The sequence below is a fragment of the Rhinopithecus bieti genome, unplaced genomic scaffold, assembly GCF_001698545.2.
Source record: "Rhinopithecus bieti isolate Rb0 unplaced genomic scaffold, ASM169854v2 scaffold_18354, whole genome shotgun sequence".
NCBI classification, from domain to species: domain Eukaryota; kingdom Metazoa; phylum Chordata; class Mammalia; order Primates; family Cercopithecidae; genus Rhinopithecus; species Rhinopithecus bieti.
In genome coordinates this window covers 1,967,637-1,989,807 of record NW_016809835.1, presented here as the reverse complement: position 1 = coordinate 1,989,807, position 22,171 = coordinate 1,967,637, and the positions used below count along the sequence as shown (strand labels likewise).

Below are 22,171 nucleotides of genomic sequence, written 5' to 3'. Positions count from 1 at the left end.
CCACCACGCCCGGCTAGTGTTTTTTTATTTTTATTTTTTGTATTTTTTAGTAGAGACGGGGTTTCACCGTGTTTGCCAGGATGGTCTCGATCTCCTGACCTCATGATCCGCCCGTCTCGGCCTCCCAAAGTGCTGGGATTACAGGCTTGAGCCACTGCGCCCGGCCCAAAATAATAATCTTAAGGAAACTAAGTGAGATACAAGAGAATAAAGATAGACAATTCAATGAAATCAGGAAAACAATTTATTATTTGAGAAATGCAACAAAGAGACAGATAAAAAAAAAAACAGAAATCCTAAAAATCCTAAAGCTACAGAGTTCAATAAATGAAATTTTAAAACACAACTGAGAGCTCAAACCACAGACCAGACCAAGCAGAAAAAAAAAATTTCTGGACTTGAAGACAGATCTTTTGAAATAACAACAATAACAAAAATTAAGAATAAAAAAGAATGAAGGAAGCCTATAGGACTTATGGGACCTCATTAAGCAAACAAATATTCACATTATCAGTGTTCCAGAAGGAGAAGAGAAGGGAACAGATATGGAAGACATATTTAATGAAATAATAACTATAAACTTCCCAAGTCTTGAGAGGGATATGGACATCTAGATGCAGGAAGCTCAACAAACTCCAAATGGATTCAACCCAAACAGATTCTCTTCAAGGGACATAATAGTCAAACTGCCAAAAGTCAAAGACAGAAAGAATTCTGAAAACAGCCAGAGAAAAACATGAAGTCACACAAAAGGGAATTTCCATTAGACTAACAGTGGATTTATCAGCAGAAACTTTATAGGACAGGAGAGAATTAGATTATATACTCAAAGTACTGATTAAAAAAAAAACAAAAAAAAACCTTATAGCCAAGAATATTATACCCAGCAAAGCTATCCTTCAAAAATGAAAGAGAAAATCTTTCACAGACAAGCAAAAACTAGGGGAATTCATCACCAGTAGACTGACTTTACAAGAAATACTCAAGGCAATCTCACATTTGGATATGAAAAGATAATAACCACCATCATGAAAAAACAAAACTATAAAACTGACTGGTGGAGATGATACACAAAGGAGGAAATGGAAGGAATCAATCCTTATCATTACAGAAAACTGCCTAACCACAAAAAATAAAATAAAAAAGGAAGTAAGGAATAAACATTGCACACAACAACCAGAAAACAATCAATAAAATGAAAGGAGTATGCCCTCACCTATCAAATAATAATCTCAAATTTGAACAGATTAAATTTCCCATTCAAAAGATGTAGAGCAGCTGAATAGATTTTTTTAAAAAGGCCCAATTATGTTCTGTCTAGAAGAAACTCACCTTACCCATAAAGACACACATAGACTGAAACGGACAGTATGGAAAGAGATAGTCTATGCAAACAGAAACCAAAAGTTAGCTGGAATAACTATGCTTGTATCAGACAAAACAGATTTCAAGTCAAAAGCTGTAAAGAGACAAAGAATGACATTATATAATAATAAAGGGATCAATTCAGCAAAAGAATATAACAATTGTAAGTACATATGCACCCAACACTGAAGCCCCCAGATATCTAAAGCAAATATTAGATTTAAAGGGAGAGATAGTTCCTAATACAGTAATAGCTGGGGACCTCAACATCCCTCTCTCAATGTTGAACAGATCACCTAGACAAAAAATCAATAAACAAATGTGGGATTTAAACTATACCATAGAGCAAATGGACCTAACAGGCATTTACAGACCATTTCACCCAACAGCTGCAAATACACATTCTTTCATCAGCACATGGAACATTCTCCAGGATTGATCATATGTTAGGACACAAAACAAGTCTCAAAAACTTTTTTTAATTCAAATCATATCAAGTATCTTATCTGACCACAGTGCAACAAAAGTCGAAATAAGTAATAAGAGGAACATTTAAAACAACACAAATATATGGAAATCAAGCAACATGCTCCTGAATGACCAATGGGAGAAGAAAAAAATTAAGAATAAAATTTAAATGCCTGTAATCCCAGCACTTTGGGAGGCCGAGGCAGGTGGATCATAAGGTCAGGAGATCGAGACCATCCTGGCTAATATGGTGAAATCCCGACTCTACCAAAAATACAAAAAATTAGCAGGGCGTGGTGGCAGGTGCCTGTAGTCCCAGCTACTCAGGAGGCTGAGGCAGGAGAATGGTGTGAACCTGGGAGGCAGAACTTGCAGTAAGCCAAGATCTCGCCACTGCACTCCAGCCTGGGCAATAGTGTGGGACTCCATCTCAAAAAAATAAAATAAAATAAATTTTAAAATTCCTGAAACAAATGAAAATAGAAACACAACATACCAAAACCTGTGGGATAAAGCAAAAGCAGTATTAAAAGGTAAGATTATAGCAATAAATGCCTACATCAAAAAAACTAGAAAGGGCCGGGTGCGGTGGCTCACATCTGTAATCCCAGCACTTTGGAAGGCCTAGGCAGGCAGATCACGAGGTCAGGAAATCGAGACCATCCTGGCGAACAAGCTGAAACCCCATCTCTACTAAAAATACAAAAAATTAGCTGGCCGTGGTAGCAGGCACCTGTAGTCCCAGCTACTCAGGAGGCTGAAGCAGGAGAATGGCGTGAACCAGGGAGGCAGAGTTTGCAGTGAGCCGAGATCGCACCACTGCACTCCAGCCTGGGCGACAGAGCCCGGGCAGAGACTCCGTACCAAAAAACAAAACAAAACTACAAAGGTGCAGGCATAGTGGCACATACATGTAATCCCAGAATTCTGGGAGGCCAAGGCAGGCAGATTGCTTGAACTCAGGAGTTTAATCCAGCCTGGACAACATAGCAAGACCTTGTCTCTACAAAAAATGCATAAATTAACCGGGTGTGTTGGCATGTGCCTGTAGTCCCAGCTACTTGGGAAGCTGAGGTGGGAGGATCACTTGAGCCCAGGAGGTTGAGGCTGCAGTGAGCCGAGGTCATGCCACTGCACTCCAGCCCAGGAAACTGAATGAGACCCTGTCTCAAGGGAAAAAAAAAAAAAAAAAACTAGAAAGATTTCAAGTAACAACTTAACAATACTTCTAAGGACTAGAAAAGCAAGAACACACCAAACTCAAAATTAGTAGAAGAAAAGAATAATAATTAAAGCAGAACTAAACAAAATTAAGAATTAATAAAATGAAAAGGATCAACAAAACAAAAGTTAGTTTTTTTGAAGATGAACAAAATCAATAAGCCACTTGCTAAACTAACAAAAAGAAATAGAGAAGATTGAAATAAAATCAGAAATGGAAAAAGAGGCATTACAGGCCAGGCACAGTGGCTCAAGCCTGTAATCCCAGCACTTTGGGAGGCCAAGACGGGCAGATCACGAGGTCAGGAGATCGAGACCATCCTGGCTAACACAGTGAAACCCTGTCTCTACTAAAAAACACAAAAAACTAGCCGGGCGAGGTGGCAGGTGCCTGTAGTCCCAGCTACTTGGGAGGCTGAGGCAGGAGAATGGCACAAACCCGGGAGGTGGAGCTTGCAGTGAGCTGAGATCCAGCCACTGCACTCCAGCCTGGGCGACAGAGTGAGACTCTGTCTCAAAAAAAAAAAAAAAAAAAAAAAAAAAGAGGCATTACAATGATACCACAGAAACAAAAAAGATCATCAGAGACTATTATGAACAACTATATACTAACAAACTAGAACCCCTGAAGGAAATGAATAAATTCCTAGAAGCATACAACCAATTAAGATTGAATCAGGAAGAAACAAAAAATCTGAACAGAGTGGTAATGAAATATATGATTAAATCAGTAACAAAAAGTCTCCCTATAAAGAAAAATCCGGGACCAGGTGGCTTCACCACTGAATTCTAACAAACCTTTAAAGAATAATTAATATTAATTATTCTCAAAGTATTCCAAAAAAGTGAAGTGGATAAAATTCTTCCTAACTCATCCTACAAGGTCAGCATAACCCTGATACCAAAGCTAGTCAAGGACACAAGAAAAGAAATTACAGGCCAATATCCTGATTAACATAAATGAAAAATCTGCAACAAAATATCAGCAATCCAAATCCAACAATACATCAAAAAAATACATCATGATCAAGTGGGATTTATCCCAGGAATTCAAAGATGGTTCAACACATACAAATCAATAAATGTGGCCGGGCGTGGTGGCTCAAGCCTGTAATCCCAGCACTTTGGGAGGCCGAGACGGGCGGATCACGAGGTCAGGAGTTCGAGACCATCCTGGCTAACACAGTGAAACCCCGTCTCTACTAAAAAATACAAAAGCTAGCCGGGTGAGGTGGCTGGCGCCTGTAGTCCCAGCTACTTGGGAGGCTGAGGCAGGAGAATGGCGTAAACCCAGGAGGCGGAGCTTGCAGTGAGCTGAGATCCAGCCACTGCACTCCAGCCCGGGCGACAGAGCGAGACTCCATCTCAAAAAAAAACAAAAAAAAAAAACAAATCAATAAACGTGATGCATCGCATAAAAGAATGCAAGATAAAACCATATGATCATCTCAATAGATATAGAAAAAGCATTTGACAAAATTTAATAATACTTCATAATAAAAACTCTCAATAAGTTAGATATAGAAGGAAAGTACCTCAAAATAACAAAGGTAATAAATGACAAACCCACAGACAACATCATACTGACGGGGGAAAAACTGAAAGCTTTTCCTCTAAAAACTGGAACAAGACAAAGATGCCTACTCTCTTCACTCTTATTCAACATAGTACTGGAAGTCCTAGCCAGAACAAACAAGCAACAGAAAGAAATAAAGCACATCCGGATAGGAAAAGAGAATGTTAAACTGTCCCTGTTTGCAGAAGACAAGATCTTAAATCTAAAGCCCTTACCAGAAAACTCTTAGAATTCATAAACAAACTCAGTGCAGTTGCAGGGTACAAAATCAACATACAAAAATCAGTAACATTTGTATATGACAACAGCTAACAACGTGAAAAAGAAACCAAGAAAATAATCCCATTTGTAATAGCTACAAATAAAATACCTAGGAATTAACTTAACAAAAGAAGTGAAAGATTTCTGCAATGAAAACTATAAAACACTGATGAAAGAAATTGAAGAGGACACCAAAAAATGGAAAAATATTCCATGTTCATGGATGAGAAGAATCAATATTGTTAAAAGGTCCATACTACCCAAAGCAATCTACAGATTCAATGCCCCTATCATACCAATGACACTCTTCACAGAAATAGAAAAAACAATCCTAAAATTTATATGGAACCACAAAAGACCCAGAATACCCAAAGCTATCCTAAGCAAAAAGAATAAAACTGGAAAAGTCATATTTACCTGACTTCAAATTATGCTACAGAGCTATAGTAATCAAGAGAGCATAGTACTGGCATAAAAACAGACACATAGACCAATGGAATAGAGAATTCAAAAATAAATCCACACACCTACAGTGAATTCATTTTTGACAAAGGTGCCAAGAACATACACAGGAGAAAAGACAGTCTCTTCAATAAATAGTGCTGGGAAAACTATATATTCATATGCAAAATAATGGAAACTGGACCCCTATCTATTGCCTTATCCAAAAATAAAATCAAAATGGATTGAAGACTTAAATCTAAGGCCTCAAACTTTGAAACTACTACAAGAAAACATGGGGGAAAATCTCCAGGACATTAATCTGGGCAAAAATTTATTGAGCATTATGCAACAAGCACAGGCAACCAAAGCAAACATGGACAAATGGGATCACATCAAGTTAAAAAGCTTCTGCAGAGCAAAGGATACAATCAGCAAAGTAAACAGATAACCCACAGAATGGGAGAAAATATTTGCAAACTACCCATCTGACAAGGGATTAATATCCAGAATATATAAGGAGCTCAAACAACTCTATGGAAAAAATCTAATAATCCAATTAAAAATTGGCAAAAGATCTGAATAGAAATTTCTCAAAAGAAGACATACAAATTGTAAACAGGTATGTAAAAAGGTATTCAACATTATTGATCATCAGAGAAATGCAAATCGAAACTATAATGAGATATCATGTCACCCCAGTTAAAATGGCTTTTATCCAATAGACAGACAATAACAAATGCTGGTGAGGATGTAGAGAAAAGGGAACCCTTGTACACTGTAGATGTGAATGTAAATTAGTACAAACACTATGGAGAACAATTTGAAGGTTCCTCAAAAAACTAAAAATTGATCTACCATATGATCCAGCAATACCACAGCTGGGTATATGCCCAAAAGAAAGAAAATCAGTGTATAAAAGAGATATCTGCACTCCTACATTTGTTGCAGCATTGTTTACAATAGCTAAGATTTGGAAGCAACCTAACTGTCCATCAACAGATGAATGGATAAAGAAAATGTGGTACATATACACAACGGAGTATTATTCAGCCAGAAAAAGGATGAGATCCAGTCATTTGCAACAACATGGATGGAGATCATTATGTTAAGTGAAATAAGCCAGGAACAGAAAGACAAACAACACATGTTCTCACTTATTTGTGGGATTTAAAAATTAAAACAATTGAACTCATGGAGATAGATAGAAGGATGGTTACCAGAGGCTGAGAAGGGTAGTGGGAGGCTGGGGGATACTTGCAGATGCTTAATGGGTACCAAAAATTCGTTAGAAAGAATGAGACCTACTATTTGATAGCACAACAGGGTAACTAAAGTCAATAATAACTTACTTGTACATTTTTAAATAACTTAAAGCATGTAATTGTATTGTTTGTAACTCAAAGGATAAATGCTTAAGGGGATGGATACCCCATTCTCTATGATGTGCTTATTTCATGTTGAATGCCTATATTAAAACATCTCATATGTCCATAAATATATTCTCCTACTATGTACTCACAAAAATTAAATTTTTTAAAAAAATGAATCAAAGACATAAATGTAAGCCCCAAAACTATAAAACTACCAGAAGAAAACAGGAAAAACACTTCAGGACATTGGTCTGGGCAAAGATTTTATGAATAAGACCTCAAAAGCATGGCAATAAAAGCAAAAATAAACAAATGGGATTATATCAAACCAGAAAGCTTCTGCACAACAACAGGAACAATCAACAGAGTGAAAAGACAACCTAAATGGGATAAATTACGTGCAAACTATGCATCCAACAGATGATTAATATCCAGAATATACAAGGAGCTCAAACTCAACAAAAACAACAAAAATCTGATTTTAAAATGGGCAAATTATCTGAGTAGACATTTCTCAAAAGAAGACATACAAATGGCCAACAAATGTATATAAAAGTGCTCAATATCACTAATAATCAGGGAAATGCAAGTAAAAACTGCAATGAGGTATTATCTCACCCCAGTTAAGATGGCTATAGTCAAAAAAACAAAAAAATAACAAGTGCTGGTGAAGATACAAGGAAAAGAGAACTCTTATACACTGTTGGTGGGAATGTAAATTAGTACAGCCATAGAGAGGACAGTATAGAGGTCCCTTTAAAAAAAAACTACAAATAGAGCTACTGTATAATCTAACAATCCCACTATTGGGCATTTAGCCAAAGGAAAGGAAATCAGAATATTGAAGAGACTTCTGCACCCCTATGTTTACTGCCCCACTATTCACAGTAGGCATGATATGGACTCAACCTAGGTGTCCAACAACAGATGATACAGAAAATGTGGTGTATATACACATGGAATACTATTCAGCCACAAAAAGAAAAGAGTGAAATCCTGTCATTTACAGCAACATGGATAGAGCTGGAAGACATTAAGTGAAATAAGCCAGGAAAGGAAAGAAACATCGCATGTCCTCACTCATATGTGGAAGCTGAAAACGTTGATCTCATAGAAGTGAAAAGCAGACCAGAGGATACCAGAGGCTGGGAAGGGGAAGGGGAAAGGGACAGGGTGATTCTTTTTTAAAGGATTCAAAATTTACATCTAGATAGCAGAATAAATTCTAAAGTTCTATAACACTGCAGAATGACTGTAGTTAACCTTAATATATTACATACTTTCAAATAGCTGGAAGGAGGAATGTTCCCAACACAAAGAAGTGACAAATGTTTGTGATTGTGGGTATGCTAATTACCCTAATCTGATCACTACACATTATATGTATTGAAACAGCACTAGGTACTCCATAAATATGAACAGTTATTACATGTCAATTAAAAATAAAAAATCTTCTACACACATATCAGTGTTTTGTCTATAATTTATTTTATAAATGTGTTTCCCAATTTCTGTTTTATTCGTGACGTTTTACAACACCAAACATTTCTAATCTTTATGTATTTAAATCTACTGTTCTTGTTCTTTGTTTTCTGCCTTACATAGTCTTTTCTCTTCCTCACCTCAAGATTATGTATTTATATAATTTTACCTTTTCTCACGGTTTCATATTTATATGCTTAATTCTTAAACAGTTAAGAATTTATTTTGGAGTAAGTCATGGGATAGGAAAGCTAACTTAATTGTTTCCCGGGTGATTAGTCAGTCACTGAAGTCATTCATGGGACTGTCTACCTTTTCCTCTGATTTGAAATGGAAACTTTGTTACATACTAACTTTTAAATACATATGTAAGGTCTATTTATAGACTTTTAAGGTTTTCCTACTTTTTTCTGTCTATCCACCAGTAAAAATATTTAAACCATGTTGACATTATAAATGTGTTCTGACATCTGGTGATAATAGATACCCCATGATTCTTATTTTAACATTTGTTATTACTGTTCTCATTGTTTATTCTCCCAGATAAACGGGGGGATCATTTTTCGGTTACAAAAATATGTTTGAATTTTGATTGGAACTGTGTAATAAATTTTTTAATTAATTGTGGAAGAATTGCTCTCTCTCCAATAGTGATACTCACCATCCAGAAATAGTACCCCATTTGTCTCAGCTGCTCTCAAATGTCTGCAGTGTCCCTTACAAAAATATTTAGGCCTTTGTGAGGTTTTCTCTCCCCATTTATTTTATATTTTAGATGGCTATTGCAATGGATAAGGAAACTGTTGATTTGGCCATTTCACTGAATTCTCTTTTTAATTTTACATAGTTATTCATTGATTTTTTTTTTTATTTTTTCCAGGTGGCCAACTACATAACCCATAAATAATGATAATTTTGTATCTTCTTTTCCAGTATTTGACCTCACATATTTTTTCATATCTAATTGTTTTTTATAATTTCCAGAATAATGTTGAATAATAATGGTTAGATTTCTTGCTCCTTTTTAAGTTGTCATAGGAATAATAAGAGCTAATTTTTTTTTTTTTAGTTGAGATAGGGTTTCACTGTGTTGGCCAGGTTGATCTCAAACTTCTGACCTCTAGTGATTCTCCCGCCTTGGCCTCCCAGAGTACTGGGATTACAGGCGTGAGCCACTGTGCCTGGCCTGATAATAGCTAATATTCTTTAGGGGTTTATGTGAGGCACTGTTCTGAGCAACTTAGTGACTCACCTATTTAATCCACCCAACAGCTCTTTGAGGTAGGTACTATTAATATTCCCATTTTACAGAAAGAGAAACTGAGACACAGAGATACTGAGTAACTTGCCCAAGGTCATACTGTAAGTAACTGACGGAGCCAAGATTTCAATCAAGGCATTCTGATGAGTAGGTTGGTGATGATGACCCGATAACTCTTTCTAGACATGGATTGAATCCTTAGCAATACCTTTAGTTCTCATACTGCTAATGCCAGCCTGCAGAGAACAGCCACCACTGGGCTCCCCAGTGTCAGTGAGGATGATGAGATTCCAAAAGAGCTAAAGCCAGATAGCAACACTTAACCACCAGCAGCAAGGGTGGGGCATAACTGCCATAATGGGCAGCAAGGTCACAATGGAAGTTGGGGCAGCTATGGTGTTCCCAAGGACAAGATAGATGGTCAACCAACAAATGTACTGCTTGAGACATAAGATCACAAGAGGTTAAAAGTGGATGAGCAGAAAGTTGACATGAGCTCCCCAGTGGAAAGTCATGAGGGCTCACCCAGTTTCCAGACCTGAGCCAATTCTCAGACCTAGAACTGACCAATTGAAGGAGTGCCTGAGTCCCCTTGTGGAGAACTCTGTAGCATCACAGCAAGTGTCCTCAGTCATGATTCTACCAGTCCTTCCCAAAACAACATTTACCTGAGTAATCGCACACTGGAGAAAGAATATCCGCATGATTTTTCAAGGGCTCTTGGATACAGGACCTAAGTTGACACTGACTTGGGGACCCAAAACACAAGCAGGGCATCCCTGTTATAGAGAGGACATTGGAGGTCAGGTGATAAGTAGAGTCTGCCTTATTATAGACTCCATGTGTTTGTAGACCCACCCTGTGATCATTTCTCTAGTACTTGAGTACATAATCTGGACCAATATGGACTGGTAGAAATTTGTATTGGTTGCCTGATCTCTGGAATAAAAGCCCTGTAATAGCTTTTAAGCTATTGTCTCTCGGCTTCAACCCACCCCTACCTCTTCCGCCTCCCACACACACACTTCTATGTTCTGCTTTGTGATGCTGGGACTGGGGCTCTGCAAGCCACATTTCTGCTTTGCCAGCTGGCTCTACATTCAGCTCTTCCAATACGGGAAACTTGAGGAATAAAAAGACCTGTGCTTCGTGTTCCTGTCGCAGCACCTCAGTCTCACTGCTCCCCTTGGCATTTGCAGTCACAGCATGCATTCAGTTTGCAAGATTTCCAACACTGGCAGGACCAGTATCACCGTGGTCCCCAGAAACACCAGCACAGCTGACCAGGACCTTTTCCTTAGAGTTCTGGGTCACAGCCCCAGAGGATGCCTCCTCTGAACTCAGAGTCATCAACATAAGCTGAGTAGTGGCCCCCTTTCAGAGATCTGAGATTCAGCTCCTCTGCAAGGTTTTACCTATCAATAATTCCAATTTCTTCCCTTGTTCCCCCAGGTGTAAGAGTGGTAGCTGAGATATCTTAGTGTTCTCTCTTTGCCTTTCCAGTTTTTTAATAACTACTTAATAATTCCTTACATTAAGTCCTTTCTGTTAAAATAACATGTGTGGTGTCTCTTGACTGAGATATTATAGGAAAAGCCTGGTGAAAACCTTGAAATTGCCCCCCTGTGCCCTGACAAGAAAATGAGAAGCAATGCTCCATCACAGGAAGAATGGCAGAGATTGGGGCTACCCTCAAAGACACAAAGGAGGCTAGGCTGGTGGTCACATCGTATCCCCATTTAGTGCACCAGTCTATCTTCTAGAAAAAGCCAGTTAGGTCATGCATTTTATGGTGGACTATCATGACCAAGTATTCACCCCAACCACAACTGCTGTTTCAGATGCAGTATTTTTACTACAACAGATCAACATGGTCTCTGGTACTTGGTGTAACACTATTAAATTGGAGAATGCATTCTCTTCAATCCCTACTAGAAAGGAGCATCAAAAGCAATTTGCTGTCACTTAGAACAGACAGATACATACATTCACTGTCATGCCCTCATGGTTAGATTACAATAAAGCTTAACAGGATTGGGATCATCAGGATGTTCTGTAGGCAATCTCAAGGTTTCACTGTGCTGGCAACATCGTTTAATCGTGCCTAGGGGACAGGAAGTGGTAAGCATTCTGGTCAGATATATCTGGATCAGAGAGTGGAAGAGGAAGCTTACACACAATCAAGGGTTTTGCTGTGGTCAGTGAAGCTTTCAGGGGCCCTGTGGTTTGAGACATGCCAGGTCACTCCTCCAAGGGACGAACAAATTTGTGCACTTTGTACCTCCTACCACTAAGAAAGTGGTACAATGCCCAACGGACCTCTTCAAATTTTGGAGACCACATCCACCACACTTGTGAATACTGCTCCAACTCATTTAGTAGTGAGTCAGAAGGCTTCTAGTTTTGAGTGGGTGTTATGGGCCAAATGCGTCCCTACAAAATGTATCCATCAAAACCCTAACCTCCAGTACCTCAGAATGTGAGTGTATTTGGAGATAGGGCCTTTAAGAGATGAATTAATTAAAATAATGTCATTAAAATGGGTTCTAATCCAATCTGACTAGTGTTCTTATAAGAAGAGGAAACCTGGACACACGAGGAAGTGCCAAGAAGCTCACGCACAGAGGAAAGGCCCTCAGAGGGCACAGCAAGAAGGCGGGCCATCTGCAAGCCAGGAAGAGGCCTCCAAAGAGACCAGACCTGCTGACACCTGGAGCTGAGACTGTCCAACCTCCGGAACTGGACAGGTTTTTGTTGTTTAAGCCACCCAATGTGTGGTATGTTTTATGGCACCCCAAGCAAACTAATAGAGTAGGCCTGGAGCAAGTGAGGGCACTGGAACTGGTCCAGATTGTGGCACAAGCAACTCTAGTGTTTAGCTCTGTGACCCAGAAGATTCCATGCTGCTAGACTCTCTAGAACTTTTGACAAGTCTCAACAGGAGAACCACAATGAGAGCCCCAGAGGTCTAGAGCAACCCCATGCCACCCACAAAAGGCAGCTCTTCATTCAGAAAGCAGCTCCTGAGTGCTGCTGTGGCCATGAAGTGACTGAGTACCTGAGCTTGGGACATCAAGTGACTGTGCAACCAGTACTGCCTTCTATGACATGGATACTATCAGATCTGCCAGGACATAGGACTGCACAGAGAAAAAAAAAATAAGAAAAAGATCCATCCTAATCTGGGACTTAGACCTCTCAGAGACAAAGGTCTGAGTTATTCCACAAGGTAAGCAATCTAAACCAATAGAAATGCTGGCCAAGGGGGAGGAGGGTCTAAAAAGGGTAGAATAGAAGAGAGCTGTTCAATGAACATCATGGGAAAGACTGCAGCAGTAGACAGTGAGAACTTGGCCCACTAATGCTCAAGTTGTCTTTTTTTTTTTTTTTTTTTAATATTTCTTTGTGACCTTGAAGAAGCAGTGATAGGATAGAGTAAGCCTAACACAGGACACAGGTGGATCTGAGTGGAACAAGGTCTTGACTGCAGTTGACACTGTCAGTGCCCCGCCCAGATCCCCTCACCCTTGACACTTCAGAGCACACCAACCTTCTACCTGTCGGCACCTAGATTCATTTTCCTGGGGGTTTCCTCTGACCTACAGAGCCACTCTGCTTCTGTGCACAGCAGGCCAGATGTGCCAGGGAAATTACACCATGGCCCCAGGAGCAACCTTTGATTAATAACTGATGGAAACTGGAGTATAAATATCCCAGTTCCCTTACTTCCTAGGTGGGATAACTCCAAGGCCTATGTTTTAGATTACCATTCAGTGTTCCTCAGAGAGATTAAACTCTGGTTACCACAGCAGTAACCTGTTTTGTAAGAACCATTATTTGCTGCCCTCTCCCCCTGGGTCATTTCTTCCCTACCACACCTGTTGTGATCCTTCCTCCATCCTCCACCCCCCAAAAAAGTGATTGGCTTTACTGTCTCAATGTCTGCTGCTGGGAAAACCCAAACCAAGGTAAAACACGACTCCTACAAAAATATAGACCGTCTCTCTCTCTCTCTCTCTCTCAAGTCTCACTCCCACCACCCAGACTGGAGTGCAGTGATGTGATCTCAGCTCACTGCAGCCCAGGCTCAGGCGATCCTCCTACCTCAGGCCCCAAGTAGCTGGGACTACAGGCATGCGCCACCACACCCAGCTAATTTTTTGTATTTTAGTCTCCCCATGCTGGGAGACCTTAACCTTGCCCAGGCTGGTCTCAAACTCCTGGACTCCAGGGATCCATCCACCTTGGCCTCCCAAATTGCTGGGATTACAGGTGTGAGCCATCACGCCTGGCCCAAAATATAAACAATCTGTAATCAACAACACACTCCTAATTCCTTCCCACTGTTGTCTGGGATTGCTCCCTCTTATACATGCAGAAAAATGAGGTAATGGACTGTGGAAGTGATGGGAAAAGAGTACTTGGCCACTTGAAGGGTAAACACCTGCAAAATAAGGCGGCTACACTATATTCTGATGGACACAAACCTTGGGTCTCTGCCTAAGGGAGTAAAGAACAGAGAAGGTCTAGACTCTACATTTTTCATGTGTCACTCTTGTGTGACCTAAAACCTGGGTGTGCCATAAGGCATTCCTTAAATCTCCTCCATTTGTCTCTCATATGATGAGCAGAGATTCCTTCAAAATCTGGCATGTGTCATCCATTTTACTCTTTTAAGGCATCATTTCCATATTTTCTCTGTCTTCATTTTCTATGCTGTTGTAGATATTTTAATGAAAGTTGAATGAGATTGCATGGTGGAGGATGCTGGCCATATGATATTTTGATCTGAACAACTGCAGTATTCCTTCTCATGAAGTGGTGAAATGATAAAATGGAAGATGGAGTTGCAGAGGTTCATGAAGACCTTCGTCCTGGAATAAGGCACTCTTTCCAAATAGAGCCACAGTAGAGATGTACTGTCAATAAGAATAAGCTACATTGTGTAAAGTACTGGAAATTCAAGTCCTCATTAGCATGGTTCCTCAATGATTCCTAAGAAAATTATTCATGAGCTTGGGGAGACATAGAAAAGAGATAAAATAGAGTGAGCACACACGTGAGAGAGAGAGAAGAAAAAGAGAATGGCGGGGTCTCCATTTCAAAGAGGATGTAAGTCATATTTATTTCCCCAGAGACCTACTAAACTGGTCATTCAATAATGCTTAGAATACTTTGAGAAGAATTAGGAAACAATTTCATTTTATAGTCAGCATTCCCAACTATTTCATTCCGCAAGTGACATGTTAACAGCCAATCACAATTTTGCAGTAAATTCTGGAAGAGTAGAGGTTATTTTCATTTTGATTTGATTTGAGTGATTTTTCATTGGTTAAGTTCCATTATTATCTGGGTGACACCTCTTGCAATAATAACCTTGCTTTGCTCCACATCTTGTCATATTTATCTTTCCTGACCAGCTGCCATTCACACTCTGACCTGTGATAGTAGCTAGTCTGCCCTGACCTTTGCAGCTGGGAAACTCAAAGGGGCTAATGAACTACCAGTTCATACCTATCCTAATTAGCTCTCTTTAACAACTGTAGGAAAGAGTCAGTTCTTTGTGATCTTTCTAGTACAAAAATTGAAAGAAAGTTAAACTAAACTGGAAGCAGAAAAAAATTCACCTTGGAAAATCCAAGGAGCTTCTCAGTCAAACTGAAATCCCATTTTAGCACTTCCAAAGTCTCCCAGTGTGACTCCCAACTCTCACTCTGGGGCTGATGATATTGGTTTAAATTTTCAAGCACATATTCAGTGTGCTATACTTAAAAGTACTAGGAAGTGAGGATCATGAGACCATATAAATGAGCCATGGCTAGCAAATAAGATGCATTACACATTTTAATATAAAACATTTGAGTCACCCAGATACCTAATTGCCCTGAATCCTCCATTTAATACTCTCTAGGGATGTGCTTGAAATCACATCACATCTTATTCAGTAACAAAAATCCCATAAAATAGTGTTTATTTGACTTTAACATGCATTAAGATTACCTAGAGAGGGAATCTCAAGCCCAGCCTGAGATTCGTTTTCTGATGGCAAGGGTGGGACCTGAGAATCTGCATTTAAAATAAATATGGACCAAGTTTATCCCGAATTCTGGCTTTCAAAGTTCCAATGAGAGGATCAGGAAAAACAACTAATGGGTACTAGGCTTAATAACTGGATGATGAAATAATTGGTAAAACAGACCCCCAAGACACAAGTTTACCTATGTAACAAACCTGTACCTGTACCCCTGAACTTAAAAGTTAAAAAATATACGTATATTTACAAGCTGAATTTTTTAATTGACACATAATACTCGTGCATGCTTATGGGATACATGTGATACTTGGTTACATGCACGGAACTGCAATGATCAAGTCACGGTATTTAAGGTATCCGTCACCACAACTATAAATTATTTGTATGTGTTGGGAACATACTGAGTCCTCTCTTCTAGCTATTTTGAAATACATAATACATTACCATTAACTATGGTCACCCTACTCTGCTATCGAACATTAGAACTTATTCCTTCTATCTATCTATCTATCTATCTATCTATCTATTTATCTATATGTTTGTACCCATTAACAAACTTCTCTTCATCTCCCCACCACATACACATACTCTTCCCTTACAAGCCAGATTTTGATTGTAGAATTTTTCCAGTCAGTCTGATTTTCTGAGTGGTGAAGTGGAAGGCACTTTGGGCTCAGAATAATGGACTTGTATTCAACTCTGGTATTCCTACTATGGAATGCACTAATGTATATAGTCTTATTTGGTGAAAGATGAAGAAATATGACAATTAAAAAGTTCCAATGTCTAAAAGTTGAAACTGAGAACTGTGATAAGACACAAAGCTTCATTGTGATTTAATATCATTATCGAAAGGTCACAGAAATGCAAATAGAGCATCTGAGATGAATGAGATGAGATGAATGAGACAGCTTAATCCACCCCATAGGCCTATGGCTGTTGAAGCTTTGATCACATTTTTCAACTGGCCCTTTTATATCCAAACTGCTTTCAATGTAAAAATTATCCCGAGGACTAAAAAGGCCAACTAACTCATTGAGCACCTAATTTGCCTAGCACTGTTCTAGTTATCACTGGAAAGTCAAAAGTAGAAGAAGATACTGTCCCTGTTCCTCAAGAAAATAGAAGAGATTACATCATCCCCATGAAATCAGAAAACAACGATGAAATGCTAAATTGGCTCCTGACCTTAAGAAGAAAGAGATCCATGCAGGTTACAGTGTCTGGAGAAGGCTTCATAGCAGGAGGTGGGAGTTACACTGAAATTTGACTTGGAAATATTTGAATTGAATTGGGAAAAAGAAGAAAGCAGAATATTATGTGAATTATATGATATCGGAATGAACACAGATGTCAGAAGTCTAAGTCAAATGCATCAGATTTCACAAGCTTCTTAGGTGTCTACGTGTGCCTCAGGTCTCATTTAGCTTTAGAAGTGAAAATCTAATTGGAGGTGGAAAATGTACCAAAATTACAACCTACAGAGTGATTTTTGGAGGAAAAAACAAGTAGATAGTGGGAATGAGGACTGAACTGGGATAGCCTCGAGTTCCATGCCTGGATCTACTGTTGCCTGCTGCACTGCATTGAATAATACATTTAACTTCTCTATGCCCTGGCCTCCCTTCTCCCTTCTCCTCCAAGATGGGGCCAATATTGCTTACTTCGTAAGGAGTTCTGAGTAAATGACAGGCACGTGCAAATATCTGAGAACTAGCCGGGCATGGTGGCTTACACCTGTAATCCCAGCACTTTTGGAGGCCAAGGCAGGTGGATCACCTGAGGTCAGGAGTTTGACATCAGCCTGGCCAACATGGTGAAACCCCATCTGTACTAAAAATACAAAAAATTAGCCGGGCATTGTGGTAGGCGCTTGTAATCCCAGCTACTCAGGAGGCTGAGGTAGGGTCATTGCTTGAACCCGCGAGGTGGAGGTTGCAGTGAGCTGAGATCTTGCCATTGCACTCCAGTCTGGGCAACAAGAGTGAAACTCCATCTCAAAAAAAAAAAGCTGAGAACTAACACATAGAAAGTTTGAGAATCTACAAAAGTAAATAGTGAGAGTAACAAGTCACCAGAGGGAACTGCTCCCTAGCCTGTGCAGAGCTGCTGCAGCTGCAGAGCCTGAGGCAGCCTACAGGCTGGAATAAGAGGAGAAAACCAAGGGCCCCACTCCCTGGAATGAGCTACCTGAGAGAGAGGGCCAAGCCCCAGTTATGAGCAGGAGAATACAAAAACAGTACTTTGTCAACATCTTATGAACAGGCCTCAAGACAACCTTATAATTAAACTGAGAGGAGACCAAGTATGTTTGATTGTCAGTGGTTAAAAGGGGCTTTAGAGTTTCCTGCTACCTTCCAACTCCCCATGAAAAGATCTTTTCTCCTCCCTTTACGCACAGGACTTTCACATGTCATTCCCATCAATGCAGATCAAACTTCCTCACCACCCCCACCATCCTCTTCACAAATCAGCCTGAGCCACAGTAACTCATAGGAGCATGGCTTCTCATTTCCCAGTCTAGCAGTCAAAGAAAACTATTTTTAAAGTCCCAAATCTTTATAATCAACTGAACTATTACTGGATACAAACTGTCATTTGAAGCAAAATATTGTTAGAAAACAGAAACAAAACACATATACCTTGTGCTATTGGGTTAATGGATGCTTCTGAGTTCAAAAAAGCTGCTGTGGTTTTTATCTCCCTTCCACATCTAATTTTAGCCTGTTTCCTGCCCTTTGATTTACTTGGCCAACAACTCCCAGAGTTAATTGGCTGGGAGGCTGAGATGCCAGAGACTTAAGTAGCTGTGGCCCACAGCTCTTCTGCAGGGGCAAGCACACAGTCTTAGGTGATGGATCAGTCCCTCCAGTGGGCAGGGAGGTGCAGCTCAAGGCTTCTTTTCACAAGGGTCATAAAGGCCAGGTGGGGAATGGCAGTGTCCGGCTGAGGGAGGGAGCTGCCACACTGCCTGATCACTCACGTGGCAGCAGTGGGGAGGAGCTCGGCAGCACCTTTGGCCACAGAGGTATGCTTCTGTCACAAACAGTAAGGCAAGGAGGCTCTGAGGACTGAATTCAGCCTCTTTTTCACTGTGGAGGCCATTTCTTGGTGAAGTGTGGACCTGCTTCTACACTAAAATGAATATTTGGACAGGGGCTCATTTTTGCTACATACTCACCTGGTTTAAAATGAACCAGGCCCTAAGCGGTGTGTAATAATCAGCAGTTCACAGAGAAAATCACAAATGACTCTTGGCAAAATCAAATTAGCTCAGCATACACAATACGTAAGGCTAGAAACGTCTATGCAGATAAATCTCAGTCTAAAAATAAAGCTAGTTCTTTTTAAACAAGGTAATAGGGGCGAATTATTTTGGTTTTCTGAGTAATGATCTTTTAAAGAGCAACATCTTTATCTGTGTGCTGGAATACAATGGACTTAACCCGAGTGGGCCTGCTGACTCATCCAAGCCAGGCAGATAGAAGACCAGTGAATGAAGCTCACAGTTCCGCTTTACAGGAATCAAGTTCTGATTTACAGAAAAATTCAATTGTGATTTCATCACAAAGCAAAACATAATTAAAGGACTCTTATTATCTGTCTGCATGCATAGAGCTGAGCTCAGTGCCAAGCCAGCAGTGTTTTTTCTTTGGATGTAGCTTTTGGCAGGGCTCACGCCATTATAGCACCTTCATTTTAGAATTCAACAGGGTGACTCAATTTTTCATTAATTATGGGACAGTTGCTATTTATCATGACAGGGAGCCAGTATCCAAACCTTCATTTTTCAAATAAGAAACCGAAAACACAATCAAGTTCAATGACATGGCCAAAGTTATATACAAAGAATAACTCTCTGGAAACACTAGTCTTTCAGTTTCTCAAACTCCTCTATGTCTGAAATGTTCTTTGTGCCCTCCTTCCCCACCTCCTACCCGCAAGTACCTTTTCACCTCGTTAACTCATTCATTCTTCAGATGGCAATGTAAACATCCCTTTCCTTATTATATGCTTTCATACAGTTGTGTACGTATTTTTCATAGTACTTACCATAATTTGAAACAATATGTTTGTTTTTGTTTATTCAATTAACATCCATCTCCCTGACTGACTATAAACTCTGCTAGGGCTGGGACTGGATCTGTTCTTGTCCATCACGGCATCTCAAACACCCAGCACTGCACCAGGCTCATAATAGGCTCACACTGAGTATGCGTTGAATGAATGGATGGATTTGTTTTCTGCATAGCATACAATTTTGCATGGCAGACCTACATATTTAAAGGCTATTGTAGTACTAACCAAAAAGTTATGCATGGTTTTCTAACTGATGCAAAAGTGAAAACAATGATTTCAAAGATAAAAGCCAGTGTGGCCTCTCTCATCAACACCTACTGACTGCTTGCCACTTTGTCACCCCTGCCATGAAAGAATCCTTTGTTAAAGGGAAAAGATGACTCTTTCTCCCAACGTGAGCACATGGTGTTTACACACATATAATAACACTGTTATTATCAAGCCATAAAAGTTAATTAGCTAAGTTTCCAGTTTTCAGTGATATCTACAATCATAATGCTTAGTCGTGGAGCAGCTGAGCTGAACCAGGAAGCGCCAGAATCCCCCAGGTGCATCTCTAAGATTGCATTGTGCCTCAAGAATATTAAGTGTGCCCTCACATTGCAGTTTTCAATTACTTCAATATCCAAAGATCTCTAATAACAGTACATGTCAGGCAAGTAAACAAGGTCTCTGAAGAACATTCCTATGAAGAATTTGCAATACAGGAGCAATGGGAAAAGCACGTATTAAGCTTCTACCTCACCCTTTCTTTGATGCAGACTTTCCCATTCCAAATTCAACATTGGAAAACTAATGAAATTTGCCTTAGGTCCTCTCTTACCTCTTTCAGCAGCTGTCCCTACCCTCTTACCTTTGGAGATTTTCTGTATATTCTGTTCCTCGCCTAGCTCAGTGCTCGGCCCCCAACCCCATGGTTCAGAATCCCCTGCCCACTCCACTCACCCTCCCACCTAGTCTCCTGCCACCAGCCACTAACAAAGGCTTGCTCTCTCCATCAATGTCCATGTGTATTTTAATTAGAAGCAGTATCATCCCCCAAAGAGTGATTTTGCTAATGGTGAGACATCAGGCATCAGTTTTGAGATGTAATATATCCCAAAATTAGAGTAAACTGTGACCTAATCTTCTTACACATAAGACAATTTCATCCATTAGTCTCAGAGAAAATTCTTTCTGGCATAACAAATAACCCAAGTGACTGGGATTACATTGTTTTGTTTCTGCAATTCCCAAGACTCTTTTTACAGCTGTAGATACCCTGAGAGGACCTACCAAACCAACAACAACAACAGAAATCCTGCCTGGGTCCTCAGCAACTCCCTCCATTCCCCCAATGCCCATGTTTATCAGCTCAAACTATTCAACAGCAAAGTGGCGCTTTGTATTTTTATCATCTTAATATACCTCTGAGCTGAAAGGGTACAACACAACACAACAAATTTAGCCAATAATTCAGTACGCAACTAGAATTAGCAACCAGCATTTTGCTCTTTGAAAAAATAGAAGTCGTTGGTGTGATTCTTAATCTGCTTCTGACATCTTTGAAGGTGAAGTCCATTTCAGACAGCAGGGAACAGGGTTCACACAGATCAGATAAAAATTTCCTCTCTGAGCCTGCCAGTGGGGGCTGGACAGACAGTCTTAAATGTCTCAATGAAAGGGGCTTCAAGAGAGCCCCTCGCCCTACGGCCTCCTCACTGTCAGCTCCCAGTCCAGATCCACATCTGCAGCAACCTCCTAGCTGGTGCCCTGCCACCAAGCTAAGAACTCTCCCATCAATGCTTACTAATGACTAGCTCAATCTGTCTAAATGTAAAGCCAAACACACCCAGCAAAGGGGCCAGCACATTAGAATGTCTGAGCAAATGTCTACTCATCGGTTGAGTGAAAATGTGCGTGGATAAAATCCTGGACCAAACACCCAGAGCTTTCTTAATGTGGGGAGAAATTTAGTCTCATTTTTCACATCTGTTGAACTGGTCCAGGCAAAAGGGGTGACATTTTGAATTAGATGTTCATAACAACTGCATCATGTTTTAATTACCAAACTAGTATGCAAAACAAATATCCCTCCAGTACAGGGTGAGGTTCAGAGAAGGTATGTGGGCTGGAGCAGTGTTAGACATCAAATAGGCAATGCATTCTTATGATTCAAACATATTTTTAAAAAATCAAAAATATCTACAGTCAAAAGTCTTCTCACTACTGTCTTCTATCCAACTGCCTTTCATTATTCAAGTAACTCCTATTCTTATTTTCCTATGAATTCCTAGAGTTTCTTTATAAGTATGTCAAGAATATGTATTATCCCCCCACCACGGTTTTAAATAAAAAGTAGCATATTATCTATACAGTTCTGCACATTCTTTTTCATGGTTGCATAAAATTTTGTTGTGTAAATATACTACGATTAACCAGTCTCTATTATAAACTTCTGTGTTGCTTCCCATCTTTTATTATTTCAAATGATGCTACAATGAATAAGCATGTACAAAATTCTTTCTGTACCTATGCAAGTGTATCTGAAGGATGAATTCACAGAAGTGGAATTACTCTGTCCTTGTTTAAGCTACAGTCTTAACTACTTGCTTTTAGTGGGCATAAAA

At 39.7% G+C, this 22,171-nt stretch overlaps 1 long non-coding RNA gene across 2 annotated transcripts in view; it reads right to left on the bottom strand.

Annotated features, from left to right (window-relative positions):
- Positions 1 to 9,735, bottom strand: part of LOC108541135 (uncharacterized) — a 68,479-nt gene extending 58,744 nt beyond the window's left edge. For both annotated transcript variants that reach the window (XR_001888870.1, XR_001888871.1), the window contains exon 1: positions 9,657 to 9,735. This is a non-coding gene — a long non-coding RNA (uncharacterized LOC108541135). The remainder of the gene's footprint in view (positions 1 to 9,656) is intronic.
- Positions 9,736 to 22,171: the final 12,436 nt, after the last annotated feature.